The sequence below is a fragment of the Trachypithecus francoisi genome, unplaced genomic scaffold, assembly GCF_009764315.1.
Source record: "Trachypithecus francoisi isolate TF-2019V2 unplaced genomic scaffold, Tfra_2.0 Lachesis_group1, whole genome shotgun sequence".
In the NCBI taxonomy this organism is placed as follows: domain Eukaryota; kingdom Metazoa; phylum Chordata; class Mammalia; order Primates; family Cercopithecidae; genus Trachypithecus; species Trachypithecus francoisi.
Window position 1 is genome coordinate 136,431,403 of NW_022681454.1, and position 22,042 is coordinate 136,453,444.

General features: G+C 43.5%; 1 long non-coding RNA gene across 2 annotated transcripts in view; it reads left to right on the plus strand.

Moving 5' to 3' along the window:
* The first annotated feature begins 250 nt into the window (after nt 1-250).
* LOC117085931 overlaps nt 251-22,042 on the plus strand; it is a 29,400-nt gene continuing 7,608 nt past the window's right edge. For both annotated transcript variants that reach the window (XR_004438133.1, XR_004438134.1), the window contains exons 1-3: nt 251-583; nt 8,591-8,666; nt 15,672-15,775. This is a non-coding gene — a long non-coding RNA (uncharacterized LOC117085931). The remainder of the gene's footprint in view (nt 584-8,590; nt 8,667-15,671; nt 15,776-22,042) is intronic.

Here is a 22,042-nt window from a genome sequence, read left to right on the forward strand (position 1 = left end):
ACAAAGAGGTTGTGTTCCCAAAGTTTCTTTGTTTTGTTTGTTTCCAACACAGAATGCATTTTTCATTGGAAACAATGTTCCCAGACTAGCCCACAAAAGCCTATTTAACCCACTATGCTAAGTAGAAAACGAAATGCCTTTAAATTCTAGGAAACACAACCGGGAAAATGAATAAGAAACACAATTTAAATGTTTATGTTGAATTTTAGTGCTGGGGGAAAAGCAGCTTCCAACAAAGAAGAATGAAGCAGCAGAGTCAGGGGTGTGGAAGATTCAGAGAGTGGAGTGGAAGCCCAGTTGTCACGGCCAGGCCACGGTCCAGCATCTGACAGGGCTGTGGACGAAAGCTGAGTCTGTCTTACAGCAGCTGGGCCTGGGCAGGTCTGAGCCCGTGTGAGGAACATTCCTGCAGATCCACAGCATGCAGAGGGCAGGCGGGGCTGACACAGACACTTCTCCCCAGTGAATTCTGGAGGCTGGAGTTAACCTATAGGAAGTCTTCCATGAGGCCGAAATTGGAGTATGTGACAGGTGTGGCTCCCGGGCCTCATGCAGTTCCTCAGAGAGCTTCTGCCTGGGTTATGTGAGTATAAACATGATACTACATCTTAAAAAATAATGGGCTCAGTTTTAGTTTCATTGGTGTTTACCACAAGGTAATTTCAGGCATTTTCCCCCTATATCTGATCTTTGTGATGCTACTTTGAGGCAAAAGCTTTTTATCTCCTAAAAGTCAGGCCCCAAAAGCAGGGGCCATCTCCATATAGAGGAGGTCTTCTAAAATTTCTTATGTTTTTCCAGAATTTGAAATGTCTCCTATTTTGAATAAGGAAGTGTTCTATTTGGGAAAGAGCCATTACCCTGAAATCAACCGTAATTTTGGAAGCTTGTAGAACGAGCACCCCAGTAGAATTGGTAAAGAAGGAAGCAAAGGGCCGGGCGCGGTGGCTCAAGCCTGTAATCCCAGCACTTTGGGAGGCCGAGACGGGCGGATCACGAGGTCAGGAGATCGAGACCATTCCGGCTAATACGGTGAAACCCCGTCTCTACTAAAAATACAAAAACTAGCCGGGCGAGGTGGCCGGCGCCTGTAGTCCCAGCTACTCGGGAGGCTGAGGCAGGAGAATGGCGTAAACCCGGGAGGCGGAGCTTGCAGTGAGCTGAGATCTGGCCACTGCACTCCAGTCCGGGCGACAGAGCAAGACTCTGCCTCAAAAAAAAAAAAAAAAAAAAAAAAAAAAGAAGGAAGCAAAGAAATCAAAGTCACAGTTAGGACTTATTCCTGCAAAGAGTACCTCATAATTATGAAGTGTTTTATGTCAAGTAAATGAACTCCTAAAGATCACTTCAAGGCAATAGCAGTAAATAGTTATATTTCAGATGACGAATCTACATTTAGAGGACAAACTACAAAATGGGGTAACATTTCCAACAAGAGTATCTTATATGGAATGTTACGTGCTTAGGCAGGAAAAAGAGTATGCTCTTGAAAATTATACGGGATGATTTTGAGAGGGGCTCTAGTGATGAAGACATTAGTGTCAAAGATGTATGTGAAGAGTTTGAATAAAATTGTTTCACAAAATGTGGGATTGAAGGTAGCTATATTTCTATGCATGTAGCAAAATTACACTTGTACCTCTTACGTTAATATAAATGTTTAAAAGCTGTATTTCTTTTCTTTCTTTCTTTCTTTCTTTTTTTTTTTTTTGTTGATACGGTGCCTCACTGTGTCACCTAGGCTGGAGTGCAGTGGTACGATCTCAGCTCACTGCAACCTCCACCTCCTGGGTTCAAGTGATTCTCCTGCCTCAGCCTCCTGAGTAGCTGATATTACAGGCACATGTCACCAAGTCCAGCTAATTTTTGTATTTTTAGTAGAGACGGGGTTTTGCCATGTTGGCCAGGCTGGTCTGGAACTCCTGACCTCGGGTGATCTACCTGCCTCTTTCTCCCAAAGTGCTGGGATTACAGGCGTGAGCCACCGTGCCCGGCCTAAAAAGCTATATTTCTTAAGGTATTGTTTTATATAATGTGTGATTTAAATATATGTGCAACCACAGAAGGATAAAGATCACATGCTCTCACTCCTATGTGGGAGCTAAAAACGTTGAACTCACAGAAGCAGAGAGTAGAATAGTGGTAACTAGAGGTTGGGAAGGGTAGAGGGAGTGGGAGAATAGGGAGAGGTTGATTAACATACATACAACTAGAGGCTGAGCACAGTGGCTCACACCTGTAATCCCAACACTTTGGAAGGCCAAGGTGGGTGGATCACTTAAGGTCAGGAGTTCAAGACTAGCCTGACTAACATGGCAAAACACCATCTCTACTAAAAATATGAAAATTAGCCAAGTGTGGTGGCACACACTTGTAATACCAGCTACTTGGGAGGCTGAGGCAGGAGGATCACCCCAACCTGGGAGGCAGAGGTTGCTGTGAGCCGAGATCATGCCACTGCACTCCAGCCTGAGTGACAGAGTGAGACCCTGTCTCAAAAAAAAAAAAGAAAAAAAAATTACAGCTAGAGAGGAGGAGTAAGTTCTAGGTTTTTATAGCACTGTAGGATTGTAGTTAACAGTAATTTACTACATATTTTCAAATAACCTTAGGAGAGATTTTGAATGTCACCTTCACGAATAAATGACAAATGTTTGAGGTTATCATATGCTAATTACCCTGAGTTGATTATTACACATGTTATATGTATATCAAAATATCATTCTGTCCCCTATAAATATATACAATTATGTGTCAAAAAGTAATATATATGTGCAACCAAATTAATCTTTGAAATATTATAGACATTTGAATCTTGTCTACATCCTAGTAGTTTATATATCCAATTAGGCTAATTTGGGGGAGGGGGAAAAATAAGAATTGTATTACATATGTCCTCTCTTTGCATTCAGGCATATGTGGAATACGTCAGTACAAGTTTGCTTCTAAAAGAGGCAGAGCATACTGGGCTAAGAGTATGATAAAGCCTGGCGCAGTGGCTCATGCCTGTAATCCCAGCACTTTGGGAGGCCGAGTCGGGCGTATCACTTGAGGTCAGGAGTTCAAGACTGGGTTGGCCAAAATGGTGAAACCCCGACTCTACTACAAATACAGAAATTAGCTGGGCGACGTGTCATGCGCCTGTAATCTCAGCTACTCAGGAGGCTGAGGCAGGAGAATCACTTGAACCCAGGAGGCAGAAGTTGCAGTAAGCCGAAACTGTGCCACTGCATTCCAGCCTGGGTGACAGAGGGAGACTCCATCTCATCTCAAAAAAAAAAAAAAAAAAGTATGATAAAAAGATCCAGGCTCTAGTTCTGGATTTATTATCACAACCACGTCCTCTGGACAAGTCAGTTCTCTCCGCATTTCAGTTTTATCAAATGGAAAAAATGAAAACAGTCACACTTCTTACATAACTTCTTTTATTATCTCTATTACAAATACAGAAACTCAATTATTGACTAATTTATACGAATAGTGGGAAGCAGGGTCTGGATAATCCCAGATGATTACTAATTTAAAACTACTTTACATTTTACTTAGTATATGTGTTTGGAGCACTTACATTTTGTAGCTAGTTAAAATTTTACTTTAACTGAAATAATAAGACAAGGCCATAAATATTGGCTTCCCTGGATAGGGAGTTGTGCGGGTTTCCTTTTCAGGCAGTTGGGGTTTTCCATGGAACCTACTCTACAGTGTCAGCAGGAGTATAACATAGAAGGCTTCCAAGTCAGGTGTCCCAGAGTCAAATCAAAGCCCCATCCCTTTTTAGCAAATTTCTCAACCTTACTTAGCCGTGCCTGCCTGCCTCTTTCTAAAATGGGGGAAACAATAATACTCACTTCACTGGTTTATTGAGAAGATTAAACAAGGACACCATTATTGCTTCTGTTGTTGTTGTTATTATTTTAAAATCTAGGTTGGTGATTGCATCAGTTTCTTAGGGCTGCTCCAAAGAAAGTACCACAAGTTGAGTGACTTAAGTAGTGGAAAAGTATTATCTTACAGGTCAAGAGGCTGGAAGTCTGAAATCAAGGTGTCAGCAGGGCCATGCTCCCACGGAAACCTGTAGTGGGGAATCCTTTCTTGCTTCTTCTAAGTTTCTAGTATTTCCTCGGCTTGTAGATGCGTCACTCCAGTCACACGGCCATCTTCTTTTTTTTTCTTTTTGAGACAGACTCTCGCTCTTTTGCCCAGGCCAGACTGCAGTGGCGCTATCTCGGCTCACTGCAAGCTCCGCCTCCCGGGTTCACGCCATTCTCCTGCTTCAGCCTCCCGAGTAGCTGGGACTGCAGGTATGTGCCATCAAGCCCAGCTAATTTTTGTATTTTTAATAGAGAGGGGGTTTCGCCATGTTGGCCAGGCTGGCCTCAAACTCCTGACCTCAAGTGATCTGCCCACCTTGGCCTCCCAAACTGCTGGGATTACAGGCGTGAACCACTGGCGGCACACAGCCACATTCTTCCTGTGTCTTTACATTGCTTTCCCTGTGTGCTCATCAGTCTCTGTGTCTAATTGGATATTGGACAATCCACTAGTCATATTGGATTAGGAACCACCCTGATCACCTGATTTCAACTTGATTACCTCTCCCAAGTTCACTTGCCCGCCCTTCCTTCCTTCCTTCCTTCCTTCCTTCCTTCTTTTTTCTTTTCTTTCTTTCTTTCTCTCTCTCTCTCTCATTCTCTCTCTCTCCTTCCTTCCTTCTTTTTTCTTTCTTTCTTTTCTTTTCTTTCTTTCTTTCTTTCTTTCTTTCTTTCTTTCTTCTTTCTTCTTTCTTTCTCTCTCTCTCTCTCATTCTCTCTCTCTCCTTCCTTCCTTCCTCCTTCCTTCCTTCCTTCCTTCCTTCTGCAGTGGCAAAATATTGGCTCACTGCAGTCTCAAACTCCTGGGCTCAAGCAATCTACCTCAGCCTCTCAAGTAGCTGGGACTAGAAGCATGTGTCACCATGCCTGGCCTATTTTTATTTCTTATTTTTTCTAGAGATGGGATTTCACCATATTGCCTAGGCCAGTCTCGAACTCCTGGCCTCAAGCAGTTCTCCCACCTGGGATTCCAGGCATGAGCCACTGTGCTTGGCCAAAGCCTGTATTTCTAAATGAGATCACATTTTGAGGTTCTGGGGGTTAGTGTTTGGACACAATTGAACCCATAACAGTAACAGTTCTTTCTCTCAAAAATTCTCCAAAGTAAGAAAAGTGTTTTACATTTTGCTATCTAAAGTCTCTTCCCTGCAAGGTGTTATAATCAAAGAGTTTGCTGCTTATCAAGAATGTTTGGCTTTGGGAGGCTGAGACGGGCGGATCACGAGGTCAGGAGATCGAGACCATACTGGCTAACACGGTGAAACCCCGTCTCTACTAAAAAATGCAAAAAACTAGCCGAGGTGGCGGGCGCCTGTAGTCCCAGCTCCTCAGGAGGCTGAGGCAGGTGAATGGCGGGAACCTGGGAGGCGGAGCTTGCAGTGAGCTGAGATCCGGCCACTGCACTCCAGCCTGGGCGACAGAGCAAGACTCCGCCTCAAAAAAAAAAAAAAAAAAGTTTGGATACAAAAACTTCAGTTGGTTCTGTTTGTGAGTAAAGTTGAAAACAATTATTTGTTTTGTTTAAAGAGGGAAGCATTCTTTCAGGCAGGACTCTGTCAAGAACACCTTACAAACTGTCTCATTTCCAGTGAACTGTTCTCTGCCTTCCACCCAGACAAACACAAGACAACACTCCTGTCCACTCTTGCTGGCAGCAGAGCCTTTCACTGGGTCTTAATTTCAAATGGTCATCAGAATTTATCCTTATGGTCCCTGGTCTTCACTAGAGAGCAAAGTCCCTGTTTTACTCATTGAAGTCAAGCAGACCTGGGTTCCGATTCAAGCTCTGTCACCAACAGCCAGTTAGTATACTAACGTCTCAGCCTCAATTTTCTCATCTGTAACATGAGGGTGATAACATCTTGTGGGCTGGTGCTGAGATGTGGAGTCCCTAATGCCTGGTAGACAGTCTGCAAATCATAGTGCTATTATCATGGAAGAATAATGTTTGGGAAACTTTGGAGGACCTTTTCTATGACTTATTTGAGGCCTTCTGCACATACCCTTCCAAGGGCAGAACAGTGGGCCTGTACCTTGCATCAGCAAAGGAAAAGGTGGAATCTGAATGTGGCCTTTGGTGCTTGAACAGAGAGAAATGTCACTTTGCTATCAAAGGAGGAGGTATTGTCTCTGGCTATCTACCCGCCTTTCTGATCTACCAAAGGCAGATCTGAAATAGCAACACTTTTCTGTGCACAAATGAGATCAATGCAGAAGAGAAGCAACTTTCATTTGGGAGAGAAGGTTAAGTTTAGAGCCTGGGGTGCAAAGGCAGAGGAGGGTGTGGAGAGGACCCTGGAGTCAGGTGAGGGGTGGTGGGGCCAGGGGGACACTGAGGTGTTAGGCAGGTATGTGGTTGAGAGACACAGCCTCTGTGAAGGAAGCAGGGCAAGTATGAGCAGAGGAAGGGGGAGATGCTAAAGACAGGACAGTCTCCTGCCTCTTAGAATTCTGCCCAGGCTCGCCCTGCTGGGTAGACTTCATTTTAAACTTTATTATTTTTATTTGTTGAGACAGAGTCTTGCTCTGTTGCCCAGGCTGGAGTGCAGTGGTGCGATCTTGGCTCACCGCAACCTCTGCCTTCCGGGTTCTAATGATTCTCCTGCCTCAGCCTCCTGAGTAGCTGGGACTACAGGCACCAGCCACCATGCCTGGCTAATTTTTGTATTTTTAGTAGAGACGGAGTTTCACCATGTTGGCCAGGCAGGTCTCAAACTTTTGACCTCAGGTGATCTGCCCGCCTCAGCCTCCCAAAATGCTGGGATTACAGGCGTGAGCCATCGTGCACTGCCCGGACCTTCATTTTGAACTTTGAGTTCTTTCCCTAATTATGATTCCTCTACTGGGGCATACAGCTCCTCTTCAAGTGCCAGCTTCTTCAACACAAAGAGGCTTAAAACTCAAGGCCTCCCTCATAAACTGATTGGCACACGTAAGCAATAGATCAAGAGCAACTATAAAAGTCTTGGTTGTGTTCCTTGAGGGACATATTAAGAAACCCTTGAGGGCATATTCCCTCTCGCCTGGAGCTTTGGGAGGTCTATAATCCTGGAAAGGACTCAGGCAGGTCTGTGGGAGCCAAATTGCATCAGCCCTAGTTTCAAAAGTGTTACCTTTTGCTCTTTGTGATTGTAGCTGAATTAGTTGAGTTGTAGTAACAAAGGGGTAAGTGCCCAATTGTGTGTATGATCCTCATCCCTCAAAGACAGTATCCAGATATCCTTTATATCCCAAATCCATTATTAGAACCTGAAGATTTCCAAGTTTTTGATATAGCAATTGTCACTCAATAACTTAATGCATTAACAGTGAATTTTCTAGACAAAGTATAAATCCAGGTCATTTCTTCTCTCCAAGCCTTGGTTTATCATGTGAAAGAAGGTTGTAGGAGCAACAACTAAGGCTTCTGATTGTGATCAAATCCTACATCTTGAGAAGCAATGGCTCCAGGTGTCTGTGGTGGGGATTAACACAGAGCAGTGTGCAGCCATCTGTAACAAGCAGGTGAAAGTGGGCTAAAATGTGCATCAAGTACTCCCTCAAAGGGGAAGAATCCATCCAGACACTCTTATCTTTCATTCTATAAACACGTATTGAGCACCTAGAATGCATGAAGGAACAGCAAAGAAAAGATTTGGTTCTGAAAGTGCTCCCAAGGCGAGGCAGGTGGAGGCAGATCACAAGACCCCTTGGAAGGGCGAGTGCTGGGAGATTTGTCCAGGAGGTGAGGGGATTGGAATCTATGCCCTTTGATTTTAAAAATCCTGCCTAGTTTCCCCATAGGTAGCCTCTATTTGTTAGGCTATGTGTTCCTATTTTGGGCTCAAAAATTTTGATCAGAGTGAACATGGGGTAAGATAATCATGAAAATGTACTCTATACCTCCCTCATACCCCTGAAGTCAGAGAGACAAGCCAAGGGCTGCAGTGGCCCAGTTTGTCTTGATGGTGAATTTGGTGCTGGGTTAATGGCTCATGTCATGCATGTGTGTGTTTGAGTGAGGGAGTCTTTAAATTACTAGCCCTTCCAATCTTTCCCTGAGTTTGGGAGAAGGTGGGTAGAGACTAGACCAAGGGCCAGCTCTGCCCATGCCTCTTTTTAAAACCTGTTTTTCTAGATCATGTAATGAATCTGAATACTGGTCTGTGAAAAAGGAAAAAAGGGTTATTATCTCTCATATTTCACATCCAGGAATATTAAACAATTAAAAGCTTAACTAATGTTCCCAAGGTCATATGGTGAATTAGGAACAGAGACAGAGAAGGATTCTGGTTTCTGGTCCTTCTAGTTTTATTGCCTCAGCTTTGGATCTTGCTGCCTCTTTAAATCCCACATTTAGCTGGAATTGGGAGTCATAGCTGTGAATTGGCTCCATCACTTAAAAAAAGGGGTGCGGAATACTTGCTTTCCTATAAGGCAAAACTATCTTATAACTCTACTGAGCAAGGCCTAAGAGATTGTCAAATTTTCAGCACACGTGAATATCCTTGTTCTTTCAGCTATTGGTATTCTGCAGCAGCTGCCTCACAGAGCCCGGAGAGCTCCAGCAAGGATGGGCCGGAACTCCAGCTGCTGGTGAGCAAGTGTTCACTATTTATAGCGGGAGGGGGGCTGCAAAGGAATGGAATTTTTTCCTTCAGAGGAGGGTTGATGCAACCAACAGGAAGTGGGCTCTGATGGATACTAAAGGAGATCACATGAATATAGCTTATTACAGTACTTATACTCGAGCGTGCTTCAGAATCACCTGAGGGTGCTTGTTGAAAGACAGATTGCGGGGCTCCACGCCCAGAGTTCCTGATTCATCCTGTATCTTAGCCAGTTCGGGCTGCTATAAAAAAGTACCATAGACGGGGTGGCTTAAACAACAAACATTTATTTTGCACAGTTCTGGAGGTTGGGATGTCCAGGATCAAGGTGCTGGCAGATTTGGTGTCTGGTGAGGGCCTGTTTTCTGGTTTATAGACAGACAGTATGTTTTCACATGGCAGAAGGGGTGTGGGAGCTCCCTAGGGCCTCTTTTATAAGGGCACTGATCCTATTCATGAGAATTCTGCCCTCATGACCCAATCACCTCCCAAAGGCCCCACCTCCTAGTACCATCATCACCTTGAGGATTACGATTTTGTCATATGAATTTTGTGGGAGATACAGACATTCAGTCCATTAGAGTAGTGAATGGCCCAAAAGTGTGCTGATGCTGCTTGTTCAGAGACCACACTTTGAGAACCACTGCTCTATTTTTTATTTTTATTTTTTGAGACAGCATCTCACTGTCACCCAGGCTGGAGTGCAGTGGGGTGATCTCGGCTCACTGCAACCTCCACTTCCTGAGTTCAAGCGATTCTCCTGTCTCGGCCTCCCAAGTAGCTGGGATTACAGGCACATGGCACCATGCCTGGCTAATGTTTTTGTATTTTTAGTAGAGACAGAGTTTCACCATGTTGGGCAAGCTGGTCTCAAAACTCCTGACCTCAAGTGATCCACCTGCCTCAGCCTCCCAAAGTGCTGGAATTACAGGCGTGAGCCACAGTGCCCAGCCCACTGCTCTGTTTTAACAAGTAGATTGTACAGGGAAGAGTCGTTATATATAGTAGCAGATTAAACCAGAAGAATGCACTGACATGCACAAAAAGACTCTTTCTGGTGGTCTTACTGACTGTCAAATCAAAATCAGTTGCTTCTGAGCCAGCATTTCCAAGGCAAAGGTATTATTTTATAAACAAAGAAAACTTCACAAAATGTAAAATTTAGGACTCATAAGGACTACATATCAACATAATTTAATAAAAATTATTTTTTATTTCTCTTTCTTCTTGCTCTAGTGAAAAAAAATGCAATTAGTTTGGTCATATGATGACATCGTGTTTGGAGTCAAGGCTGGCAAACTTGACCTCCACTTTCAACTCTGAGCACAGCCTAGCATGGGCCTGGGGGCTGATGAGGCTGTCTCAATCTTTGATTAAGAGCCAGTGGGTGGGCCCTGGAAGAATGTGGCTTATCTGCTGAGTAGACCAAGACCTTAGCTTTGGCCACTCAGTTTATTGGATGAGATTGGCCTGTTCAGAGAAACCTTTGGTTCAGGTTTTTCTTTTTGATTGAATTTTGATATTTTACATATTCCTCAAAAATTATCCATTTCACTCTGATTTTTGCAAATAATTCTTTTATAAGAATTATAGTTTCCTATATGTGTGTTAATCTGTTTGTATTTTCCCCTAGTTTTCAAAATTAGACTGTAACCAGCCAACAGGTTCACCTTGCCCACTGCCTAGACAGAGTTGATTTATCAAGACAGGGAGATTGCAATAAAGAAAGAGTAATTAACACAGAGCCATCTGTGTGGGAGACCAGAGATGTTTTATTGTTACTCAAATCAGTCTCCCCGAGTATTTGGAGATCAGAGTTTTTAAAGATAATTTGGTGGGTGGGGAGTAGGGAGTGCTGATTGGTGAGGTCAGAGATGAAATCATAGGGAGTTGAAGCTGTCCTCTTGTGCTGTTCAAGACCAGTTAATGGATTATTTATTATTGTTGCTGGTTGTTTTCTTCCCCTCACTGAACCAGCTCTTGGATTTCTTTAACCATATGAAGAACTGCAAAGGACCTGAGATTTTTTTTCTCCTATGTGCAAGCTAACAAGTTAGTCTGCCAGTGGTCTCCTAGGTGAGAAATTTGTGCCAATTCCCTAACCCCAGTTCCACCTAACATCACGAAAGTCTCATGATGTCTGCACACATAGTGGATTACAGGAGAGGAACCTAAGTCCTAAATTTAGGGAACCGGAATCTTTTATAAGGACAGTAAGCTGGATGCTTGGCTCTGAGTAAAGACCCTCTCTGTCTTGCAAAGCTGTTTGCTATACAAACCTCCCTGAAGAGATGGTCCACAAGAAAGGCAGCCAGTGCCTCTGCCTCTGCTCCTGTCCTGAGGTATTCAGAAACCAAGAGATGCTGGAGAACTGTCTCCCAATAATCAATCAATCCCATTGATTTTGTCTTTCTTCCTTTATTTTTCTTTTTCTTTCATGCCCTTTCTTTCTTTCTTGCCTGCTCTTTCTTATCATTATTTGCTAAATTATCTAGTTTTTCCCTGTTACTTATGGAAGTCAAATGTTTTGTTTATTTATTTATTTATTTGAGACAGAGTCGCTCACTGTCACCCAGGCTGGAGTGCAGTGGTGTGATCTCAGCTCACTGCAACCTCTGCCTCCTGGGTTCAAGCGATTCTTGTGTCTCAGCCTCCTGAGTAGCTGGGATCACAGGTGTGTGCCACTGCACCCGGCTAATTTTTGTATTTTTAGCAGAGATGGGGCTTCACCATATTGGCCAGGCTGCTCTTGAACTCCTGACCTCAGTTGATCTACTCACCTCAGCCTCCCAAAGTGCTGGGATTACAGGGGCAAGCCACCACGCCTGGCCAGCAGTCAAAGGTTTTAAACACAATTAATCAATCATCTTTAGGTTCCCTTGCTCTCTTGGTTTGCTCTGGAAGCTAATTTCTTTTCCTCAGACATTTGTAGATTAAAGCTATAAAGCCCTTTTAACAGGATCTCTGTGACTTGTGTGTTAAATTGCACTTCATTGCAATTTAAGAGGAAATGGAATTTGGAAGATAAAAGTTCAAGTCCTGACTCTGCCACTTTGTACTGGTAACCAAATAAATAACCCACTTTGAGTCTCACTTTGGTTTACAAATATAGGCTTGAATTTCATTATCTCTGAAGTCCTTTTTAATTTATGACTCTTAAGAGAGTTTGAATTAATTTCAATTAAAGTGGTTTAATGATTTCTAGCCTGACTTGTTAGTTGAGGCAGCATGGCCGTAGAAACTGGTGAAGCTGAGTTCAACCCATGCCTTGGTTAAGCAATTGCTTCCATTTCCTCACATTTTCTTCTGTGGACTCTCACAGAGGAGAGAAAATCCACATGGCACTGGGGCCTCACTTCCTCCCCTTTGGTGGCTTCTTGCCTGGGTTAGCCAAAGAGACAAAGAGGCTGACACCAGAGACTGAGCTCTGCAGCCTACCCTTTCTACCAAAGCTGTTTCCTGGCTCGAGAAGCTCCAGCACTACAGTGTTATCTAGATGTTCCCCTGTGTGTTAGTCAGTTTTCACACTGCGAATGAAGACATACCCTAGACTGGGTAATTTATAAGGGCAAGAGGTTTAATTGACTCACAGTTCCACATGGCTAGGGAGACCTCACAATTGTGGCAGAAGATGAATGAGGAGCAAAGTCACGTCTTACATGGTGGCAGGCAAGAGAGCTTGAGCAGGGGAACTCCCATTTATAAAACCACCAGATCTTGTGAGACTTACTCACTATCACAAGAACAATATGGAGGAAACTGCCCCCATGATTCAGTTATCTCCACCTGGCCTCGCCCATGACACATGGGGGTTATTATAATTCAAGGTGATTTGGGTGAGGACACAGTCAAACCGTATCACCCTGCTTTTTTCTTTTTCTGTGTGTGCAGCACGATAGGACCCTGCCCCTCTTGTAACAGCCCAGGGGGTTCACCTTGCCTGCTGCCCAGACAGAGCCGATTTGTCAAGGCAGGAATTGCAATGGAGAAAGAATAATTCATGAAGAGCCAGCCGTGCGGAAGACTGGAGTTTTATTATTACTCAAACCAGTCTCCCGAGCATTCCAGGATCAGAGTTTTTAAAGACAATTTGGCAGGTAGGGTCTCTGGAATAGGGAGTGTTGATTGGTCAGGTTGGAGATGGAATCATAGTGGGGTTTAAGTAAGGTTTTCTGTTTCTGGATGGGATCGCAGAACTGGTTGAGCCAGATTACCAGTCTGGGTGGTGTCAGCTGACCCACCGAGTGAAGTCTGCGAAATCTCTCAAGCAGTGATCTAAAGTTTACGATGGTGATGTTATCCCTAGGAACAATTTTGGGGAGGTTCAGACTCTTGCAGCCAGAAGCTGCGTGACCCCTAAACTGTAATTTGTAATCTCGTAGCTAATTTGTTAGTCCTACAAAAGCAGACGGGTCCCCAGGCAAGAAGGGAGTCTTGTGGGGAAAGGGCTATTAACAATTTTGTTTCAGAGTCAAACCATAAGCTAAATTCCTTGAATAAACAAGGACAGCTCAAAGGTTAGAAGCAAGATGGAGTTGGTTAAGTCTGGTCTCTTTTACTATCATAATTTCCTTAGATACAATTTTTGCAAAGGTGGTTTCCCTCTCTTGGGATCTTTCCATGGTGTGTCTGTCCCCTGTGCTGGGGGATCTCTCTAGGGATAATGGGACCTCAGAACCCAATGAACACCCTGCTACTTCTCTGCCAATTTCCCCTATTTTTAATGCACATCATGAGCACGGCTAATGTGTGTGTTTCTGTCCTTTCTGCACAACCCCATAGTATTTGATGAGTATAATGCTAAACGCTTTACATCATCTCATTTAATCCTGATTACAAGTTTGATAATTACATACATTATTCCCATTTTACCAATAGGGAAACCTGGGGCTCAGAAAACTTAAGCAATTTGCCCAAGGTCAGCTGCTGGAAGATGCAGAGCTAGAGGCTGAATCCAAATTGTTTGGTTTTGAAGCCACATAATTTTAACTCTAAGAGAGCCTTATTCTCATCTTAGATTTCACAGATGATTTTCCTGCAGATGGTGCTAAAGGGTCTTATTCAAACAAAATCAGTATATTATGACAATTTTTCAACAGATGAAGGTAAAGTGTAAGGGCCACTTCTTCTAATTTGTCCAAAAGTCCCATGCGGATTGGCAGCAGCCCTGATGTAATATGACTCTCTCAGAGGAGGTAACTAATACTGCTAAAAGAAAAACTTTGACCAGGTGTGGTGGCTCACACCTGTAATCCCAGCACTTTGGGAGGCTAAGGCAGGTGAATCTTCTGAGGTAAGGAGTTTGTGACCAGCCTGGCCAACATGGCGAATCCCTGTCTCTACTAAAAATACAAAAGATTAGCCAGGTGTGGTGGTGGGCACCTATAATCCCAGCTACTCGGGAGGCTGAGGCAGGAAAATTTCTTGAATCTGGAAGGCAGAGGCTGCAGTGAGCTGAAATCACGCCATTGCACTCCAGCCTGGGTGACAAAGCAAAACTCTGTTTCCAAAAAAGAGAGAGAGAGAGAGAAACTTCAGCTGAATTAAATGTAAAGGGATTTAATTAAGCAATGAATGATTTGCTAATCAGGCAGCCCCCAGAATCACAGCAGATTCAGAAACTCCATCACAGCCACATGGTGGAAGAAGATTTATAGACAGCGAAAGGAAAGTGACGTATAGGAAACGGAAGTAAGGTACAGAAAGAGCTGGATTGGTTACAGCTCTGTGTTTGCCTTATTTGAACATGGTTCGAACAGTTGGCTACATTTGATTGGCCAAAACTCAGTGAGTGGCACAGGTGTGGGCTACGGTTGGTTTACACCTCCAATTGTTACAGTTCATGATGTACAGAAAAACATTTAGGCTGAACTTAAATATGTAAGGAGGAAGCTTTAGGCTAAACTTGATTTAACAATACATCACGAGGAAAGTTCATTTTTAAAAAGTGAAATGTTAAATTTAAGATAATTCAGCACTTATGAGAAGGCAAAGCCCAATCCCAGAGGGGAAGAGGAGGCAGGTACAGGGTCACAGGTGGCAGTTCAGAGAGGCCGATGTATTGACCTTGGAGATCTTAGGGTGACCCTTGTTTTTCTTTTTATTTTTCTCTTTCTTTTCTTTGTTTTTTTTTTTTTTTTTTGAGATGGAGTCTGGCTCTGTTGCCCAGGCTATAGTGCAGTGATATGATCTCAGCTCACTGCAATCTCTGCCTCCCAAGTTCAAGCGATTCTCCTGCCTCAGCCTCTTGAGTAGCTGGGATTACAGGTGCATGCCACCATGCCCGGCTAATTTTTACAGTTTTAGTAGAGACAAGGTTTCACCATGTTGGTCAAGCTGGTCTCAAACTCCTGATCTCAAGTGATCTGCCCCCTTTGGCCTCCCAAAGTGCTGGGATTACAGGTGTGAGCCACTGAGCCAGGCCTTAGGGTGGACCAGTTGAGACAACCACAACTTCTTGCTCTTTCCTTACTGCTCTGTTGATACTTGCTTCCCAGATCTAGTGGGGGAAATTATAGGGAACTAGGTGTCCATAAGTGTTCCACAGCATTGCTGCTTGAAGGAAATAATTTGTTGTTCTATTGTTGATATGGAAGTTGATGATTAGTAACGTCTTTTTTTTTTTTTTTTTAAGGCAGATGGGGGAATCTTCATTTTTAAGAAATTAGGTTTATTATGTTTCATGAACTAAAGATGAACCTTCGGATCCAGAATGCATAGATCCAAATGGGGCTGTAGAGATCCCCTACCTTCCTAACAGCATTTTGTTACAAAATATCCTTTAATTCTTTTCCATACGGCTCAAATGTCCTACTTCCACATGCTATTTTCAGTTTTTGTGAGCAAAATACTCTTCTGAGATCTGCCAGCACTCACATTAACTCATTCTCTTCTTTTCTCCATGCTCAGCAAATGATGGCTTCTCTGGAGTCCAACTGGAGCCCAGCCTTCTAGATTCTCTTTTGACTTGGCTTTCATTTGTTTTAAACAGATTATCACTTAAGGAGAGCCAGCAGCCTTCAAAGTGCCCTGGAGGACCTGTGATAGTGAATCCATGGATGCACGCTTTCCACACCCTGACCAGGTGTACTGCAGGTATCCACCACTGGGCAGTTTGCCTCACAAGTGAGACTGATGCTCACGTGGGCTTGTGAAGTCAGGGGCAAAACGTTGCGGTCAGACTCTAAACCCACACGTTTAAATGCCCATTCATGCAGATGTTGAGAGAGCCACACAGAAACACACACACATCCATAGAGGAACAGACACATTACCCAGAGAAAGCAGATGGATGCATGGGGGTCTTCCTGTAAGAGGCACATAAAAGCCCTCAAGGACCTTGAGTTAAAAGAACGCCAGGCTGGACGCGGTGGCTCACGTCCGTAATCCCAGCTTTGAGAGGCCAAAGCGGGCAGACCACGAGGTCATGAGTTCGAGACCAGCCTGGCCAACATAGTGAAACCCTTCTCTACTAAAAACACAAAAAATTAGCCAGACGTGGTGGCACACGCCTGTAATCCCAGCTACTCGGGAGGCTGAGGCAGGAGAATCACTTGAACCCAGGAGGCAGAGGTTGCAGTGAGCCGAGATCACAGCATTGCACTCCAGCCTGGGTGACAGAGCAAGACTCTATCTCAAGGAAGAAAAAAAAAAAAAGAGAGAATGCCAGGAACTAGGAGAAAGGTAAAATAGGCACAAGCTCAAGAAGGAGAAAACTGCCTTGCCCTGATGAGAATAAGTCATGGACAGTCAAAAGCAAAATAATAGGGCCCTGGCATTTCATATAAATGCAGTTCCTCACTTGTAAATCTAGGACAAGGTGATTCCCCAGCACAACCCAAAGACGGGAGAGCTGTGATGACTCAGGAATGCCCTGAAGTGCCCCGAGTGGGGAAGTGGTTTCATGTCAGTTGTATAAATGACTTGTATGAATATCTCTTTAATCTGTTTATTTACCATTTTACTAATTCCAAGTTCTTCTAAATTAGTGTTCTGATAATTAATTGGGCTCCCTAAGAGGTCTCTAAGTACTGCTGAACTCTTCAGAATTTCAATAGTACCAAAGATAGTTCCCCTTGTCATTTTGGGGAGGATATTCTCTAGGGAAATATTAAATCAGATATATCTTCCACTACAAAATAGTAAATGTTTCCTATTGTATAAATTAGTCCTCTGAGAGTTTGGTTAACATACATTTATCTAGTAGAATTTGAACTAAGAATTTTTTTTTTCTCTTTAACATCAGCCAAAATAACACTTCCTCAGGAATTCATCCCCGACCTCTCAGAAGTAATCTCACAGCTTTCATGCATTTATTCATTCATTCATTCATTCAACAAATACTTATTTAGCACTTAATATGTGTGAGGCCTCATTCTAGGTACATCACTGAACAAAATAAAGAAAACCATGTGGTGCTTATATTCTTGTGGAGATGGCACCTTGGCCCTCCTTTCATGGAGCATCGCATACTGTGTAGTTGTTCCTTGGTGTGATCATTTGGTTGTCAGGTTTTTCCTCTTATGTAAGATCCGTGAGGACTGTGTCAGATTTGCTAACCACTGTAGAGTCACACAGTGCCCACTTGCAAAAGACACTCAAATATTGAATGAATGAATAAATTGGTAGATTCCTCAGCTTCATAATCGAACTCTGGACCTCAAGCAACTGTTCCTAAGCCCTCAGAACTTATAACATGTGTGCATGCTTGGAAATTACTAATGGGCATTTCTCTCCCGGTACAAGATGTCTGTCCCATTCAGTCTTTTACACAGCCATAGCAGAGTAAAGTAGCATGGTAAGGAGAAGGAAGGCCCTGAGTTAGGTTTCCTGAGCTGTCCTCAGTTTCCACATTGTGCAGAAGCTGAATCAAGAGCTGGTGGCCTTACCATGGGGCGCTCTGTGAGCCCTGGATGAGTGGCCCCACAGTAGGGCTTAGAGTAGGCCAGCTAGCCAGATGGAGAAAGTGGTGAGAAGCCCAAGCTTCTGAAGCAAAAACTGAAATGAGGCAGGGTTGGTAAGAGAGGAATTCCCCATCCCCACTCTGCCATGTTTCTGCATTGCCTGCCTTGGAGTTGCTGAACTAGCAGTTGCCAGTTTCAGCACTGGAAGCCAGTAGCACCAGAGGGAAGGGGAACATTGTCTAGAGACCAGCAGATTGCATCCAGAGACGAACCAAGCCAGGGTCACACCCTCCACCCAGCACCATGAGAACAATCAAGCACAGGCACATACACCGATCAACACATAGGATGAATGCCAAACAAGTCTTTAAACTGGCTGGTTACCCTGCTGTGGTACAGGTAAAAATGGTCATCAATAAGGGAATGAATGATTACAAAGAAAGAACTCTGGACCACAGCTACATTGGGACCCAGGGGAAAGGTGCCCTATTTTGCTACTTGGATCACAACAAGCTGGAACACCTGATGCCTTTCCTCCTGGGGAGGCAAACACGGATCTCACCCATATCCTTGTCTTGCTGGATTCTTCATTCCTCTTCTGTTGGAGAACTGGCTAGACTCCCCATTCCAGACAAGCCAGGGACACAGGCCCACTTTCCCGTATACCAGGAGCCATTTTAGAAGAGACACAGGGATGGGAAAGGCTACCTGAAAGAGTGAGTTTGTTTTTTGGTTTTTATAGTCATATCACTGAGATATTTACATACAATAAAATCTCAGATTTTAAGTATATAGTTTGAATTTTGGCCAACATACTTGTGTAACCACCACCCCAATCAAGATGTAGAACATTTTCACCACTACAACAGTTGTCAGTCTGAAGGAGTGTGCATTTTTATCCAAGAAAGATAAAATGACCCACATAGATGATTAGATTGAAACAGACTTAAACACGGTAGGATTCAAGTAAATTTTCTTCTGCCGTATCCAGTGTCAGAGCCCAGGAAGAAGATCAAACTATAGACAAAACAAAGTGGCTACATTTTGTCTGCACGTCCCAATTCAGGCTTGAGCTTCTCACCACTTTCTCCATCTGGCTAGCTGGTCTACTCTAAGCTCTACTTTGGGGCCACTCATCTAGGGCTCACCGAGGGCCCCATGGAAAGGCCACCAGCTCTTGATGGCTGTGAGCTAACTTTGTGTCCTTGCTGTATTTGAGAAGTTGAAGGGTTTGATGAAGGAAATTAAGAGAATTGGGACAGAGACTGGAACTGGGGAGAAGAGGACGTTTAGGTAAAGAGGTAGATAATGAAAAGGTCGATGATCAGAGAAGTACTGTCTGACTCCAAAGCCAGTGCTTTACTGTGATGCGTACAGCCTCCCACAGGCTAAAGGGGTACAGACACACTCTACCTTCTCCCAGTCATAGGCAACAACAGAGCACCACAAGGCCTTTCTACTGGGCGTTTGTGTAGCATGCAAGCATCTGCTTATGCACTCATGTGGAACACACAGCTCTAACTTTCTCCTCAGTGCCACTCAAGGTGGTGACTTGGGTGGACTTGTGGCAGACAGCCAGACAATAAGCCCTGATCATGCAATCTTTGTGATCCACACTAAACTGAGCTCAGTAGAAACCCTTCATACATTTGCACTCCTAGATTTGCCAAATGACTGCAATGCCTAAGATGTGGGGCTAGGAGTTGTGTACGTGTGTTTGTGGGGAGGGGGCAGGTGGTGGGACTGAAAGTGGAAGAGCCAGCTGATGCCTTTAAGAAGATTATGCTTTAGTAGGGAAGGTTAGACTTATATGTAAATAACTATAAGACCACATTCAAGGTTATAAGTGCCAAAGCAGAGTCAAAGATAGAATGCCGGGGGTGGGGAACCCGGAAAGGGAAACTGATTTGTACTCATCCTTGCCCTGCAGGCAGATTTACAGAAATAACTTCATGCAATTCTCCAAACAACCTTGAGATAGATATTTATAATAAAGGACACTGAAGTTTAGGGATAGCAAATGACATCCTGCTCCAGATCACATAAGCAGGAAGTGACAGAGCCAGGATTCCAATCCAGTGTTTCTAACTCAAAAGCCAATGTTTTAGGCTGGGTGTGGTGGCTCACGCCTGTAATACCAGCACTTTGGGAAGTCAAGGTGGGCGGATCACTTGAGGTCAGGAGTTCGAGACCAGCCTGGTCAACATGGCAGAACTTCATCTCTACTAAAAATACAAAAAAAAAAAAAAAAAAAAAAAAAAAGCCAGGCGTGGTGGCGCATGCCTGTAATTCCAGCTACTCAGGAGGCTGAGGTAGGAGAATTGCTTAAACCTGGCAGGTGGAGGTTGCAGTGAGCCAAGATTGCGCCATCACACTCCAGCCTGGGTGACAGAGTGAGACTCCATCTCAAAAAAAAAAAGGCCAGGCACGGTGGCTCTTGCCTATAATCCCAGCACTTTGGGAGACCAAAGCTGGTAGATCACCTGAGGTCAGGAGTTTGAGACCAGGCTAACCAACAGGGAGAAACCCTGTTTCTACTAAAAATACAAAATTAACCAGGCGTGGTGGTACATGGCTGTAATCCCAGTTACTTGGGAGGATGAGGCAGAAGAATCGCTTGAACCCGGGAGGCGGATGTTGTGGTGAATCGAGATCGTGCTATTGCACTCTAGCCTGGGCAACAAGAGCAAGACTCCGTCTCAAAAAAAAAAAGAAGATGTAATTTTGAGATCATCCCTGAGTTTAGAGTATATGCCAAAGCAGCCTTATCATGGTAGTGAATTGAGACCTAACTATACACACAGGAGGACCAGTCTAAGAACTCCGTACATGTGGTCGAGAAGTTGGTAGTTTACCTCTCCCAACTCTGTTCTTTATTTAGTCTTTAAGTAGCTTTCCTTGAGCAAATACAAAATAATGAAAATAAGAAAGCAGAATTTATTTGATCAATAAAAAGTAGTACTTCCTTTAAAAAAAATCCAAAAACCTGAAAACCATTCTTAACCTGAGGGCTGCACGAAAGCAGGCTAGGCAGGATTTGATCAGCACAAACTGCCCATAGTTTGCCAACCCCTGTCCTATATAATTAAAAAGGCAAACAACAACAACAACAACAAAAACCCCAAACCAGCAAACAAATAAAGCAAAACCTCCAATGCAGCAACCAAAGGACAATTTGAAATAATGATGTTAATAGTGAAATATAGGATGACTCACATGTTTGGGTAACAGACCTTTTTGCCAGCCAGGTGGTTTCTAATTCTCTGCTTTCAACTGTATTAAAGGAGAATCTCATCAAGTTTTTAGCTGGTAGGTCTTTAAAAATAATTTTGGATGTCAGATCACTGTGATTATTGATGGAGAACTTGGAAAGCATTCAGAAAATTAAGTAAAATTGCAATTACAAAATTCATTTCCACTTATGTCAATAATATTCTTTGCTTATGTCTATAAAAAATAAAAGTAGGAATAAAATTCATATAGAAACCTGTCTCATTCTAGTAATTAGTAATATTAACCAAAAAGCAAACAGACAGACAAACAAAAAAACACACCAAGAAATATTTGGAAGAAAAACTAGTCCTAACTTAATATATGTTTTCAATACAATTTTACTTTTTAAAATAATAATTTCATAAAATTTATATATACTTATGTCAGTTTTGTAGGGAAAAGAAAGAGAGATCAGACTGTTACTGTGTCTATGTAGAAAGGAAAGACATAAGAAATTCCATTTTGACCTGTACGTTGAACAATTGGTTTGCTGAGATGCTGTTAATTTGTAACTTTGCCCCAGCCGCTTTGCCCCAACTTTGAGCTCACAAAAACATGTGTTGTATGGAATCAGGGTTTAAGGGATCTAGGGCTGTGCAGGATGTGCCTTGTTAACAAAATGTTTACAAGCTACTGCTTGGTAAAAGTCATCGCCATTCTCTAGTCTCAATAAACCAGGGGCACAATGCACTGTGAAAAGCCGCAGGGACCTCTGCCTTGGAAAGCCGGGTATTGTCCAGGGTTTCTCCCCATGTGATACTCTGAAATATGGCCTCGTGGGATGAGAAAGACCTGACCATCCCCCAGCCCGACACCCATAGAGGGTCTGTGCTGAGGTGGATTAGTAAAAGAGGAAAGCCTCTTGCAGTTGAGGTAGAGGAAGGCCACTGTCTCCTGCCTGCCCCTGGGAACTGAATGTCTCAGTATAAAACTGGATTGTACATTTGTTCAATTCTGAGATAGGAGAAAAACCGCCCTATGGCGGGAGGCGAGACATGTTGGCAGCAATGCTGCTTTGTTATTCTTTACTCCACTGAGATGTTTGGACAGAGAAAAACATAAATCTGGCCTATATGCACATCCAGGCATAGTACCTCCCCTTGAACTTAATTATCACACAGATCCTTTTGCTCACATGTTTTCTTGCTGACCTTCTCCCCACTATCACCCTGCTCTTTGCCGCATT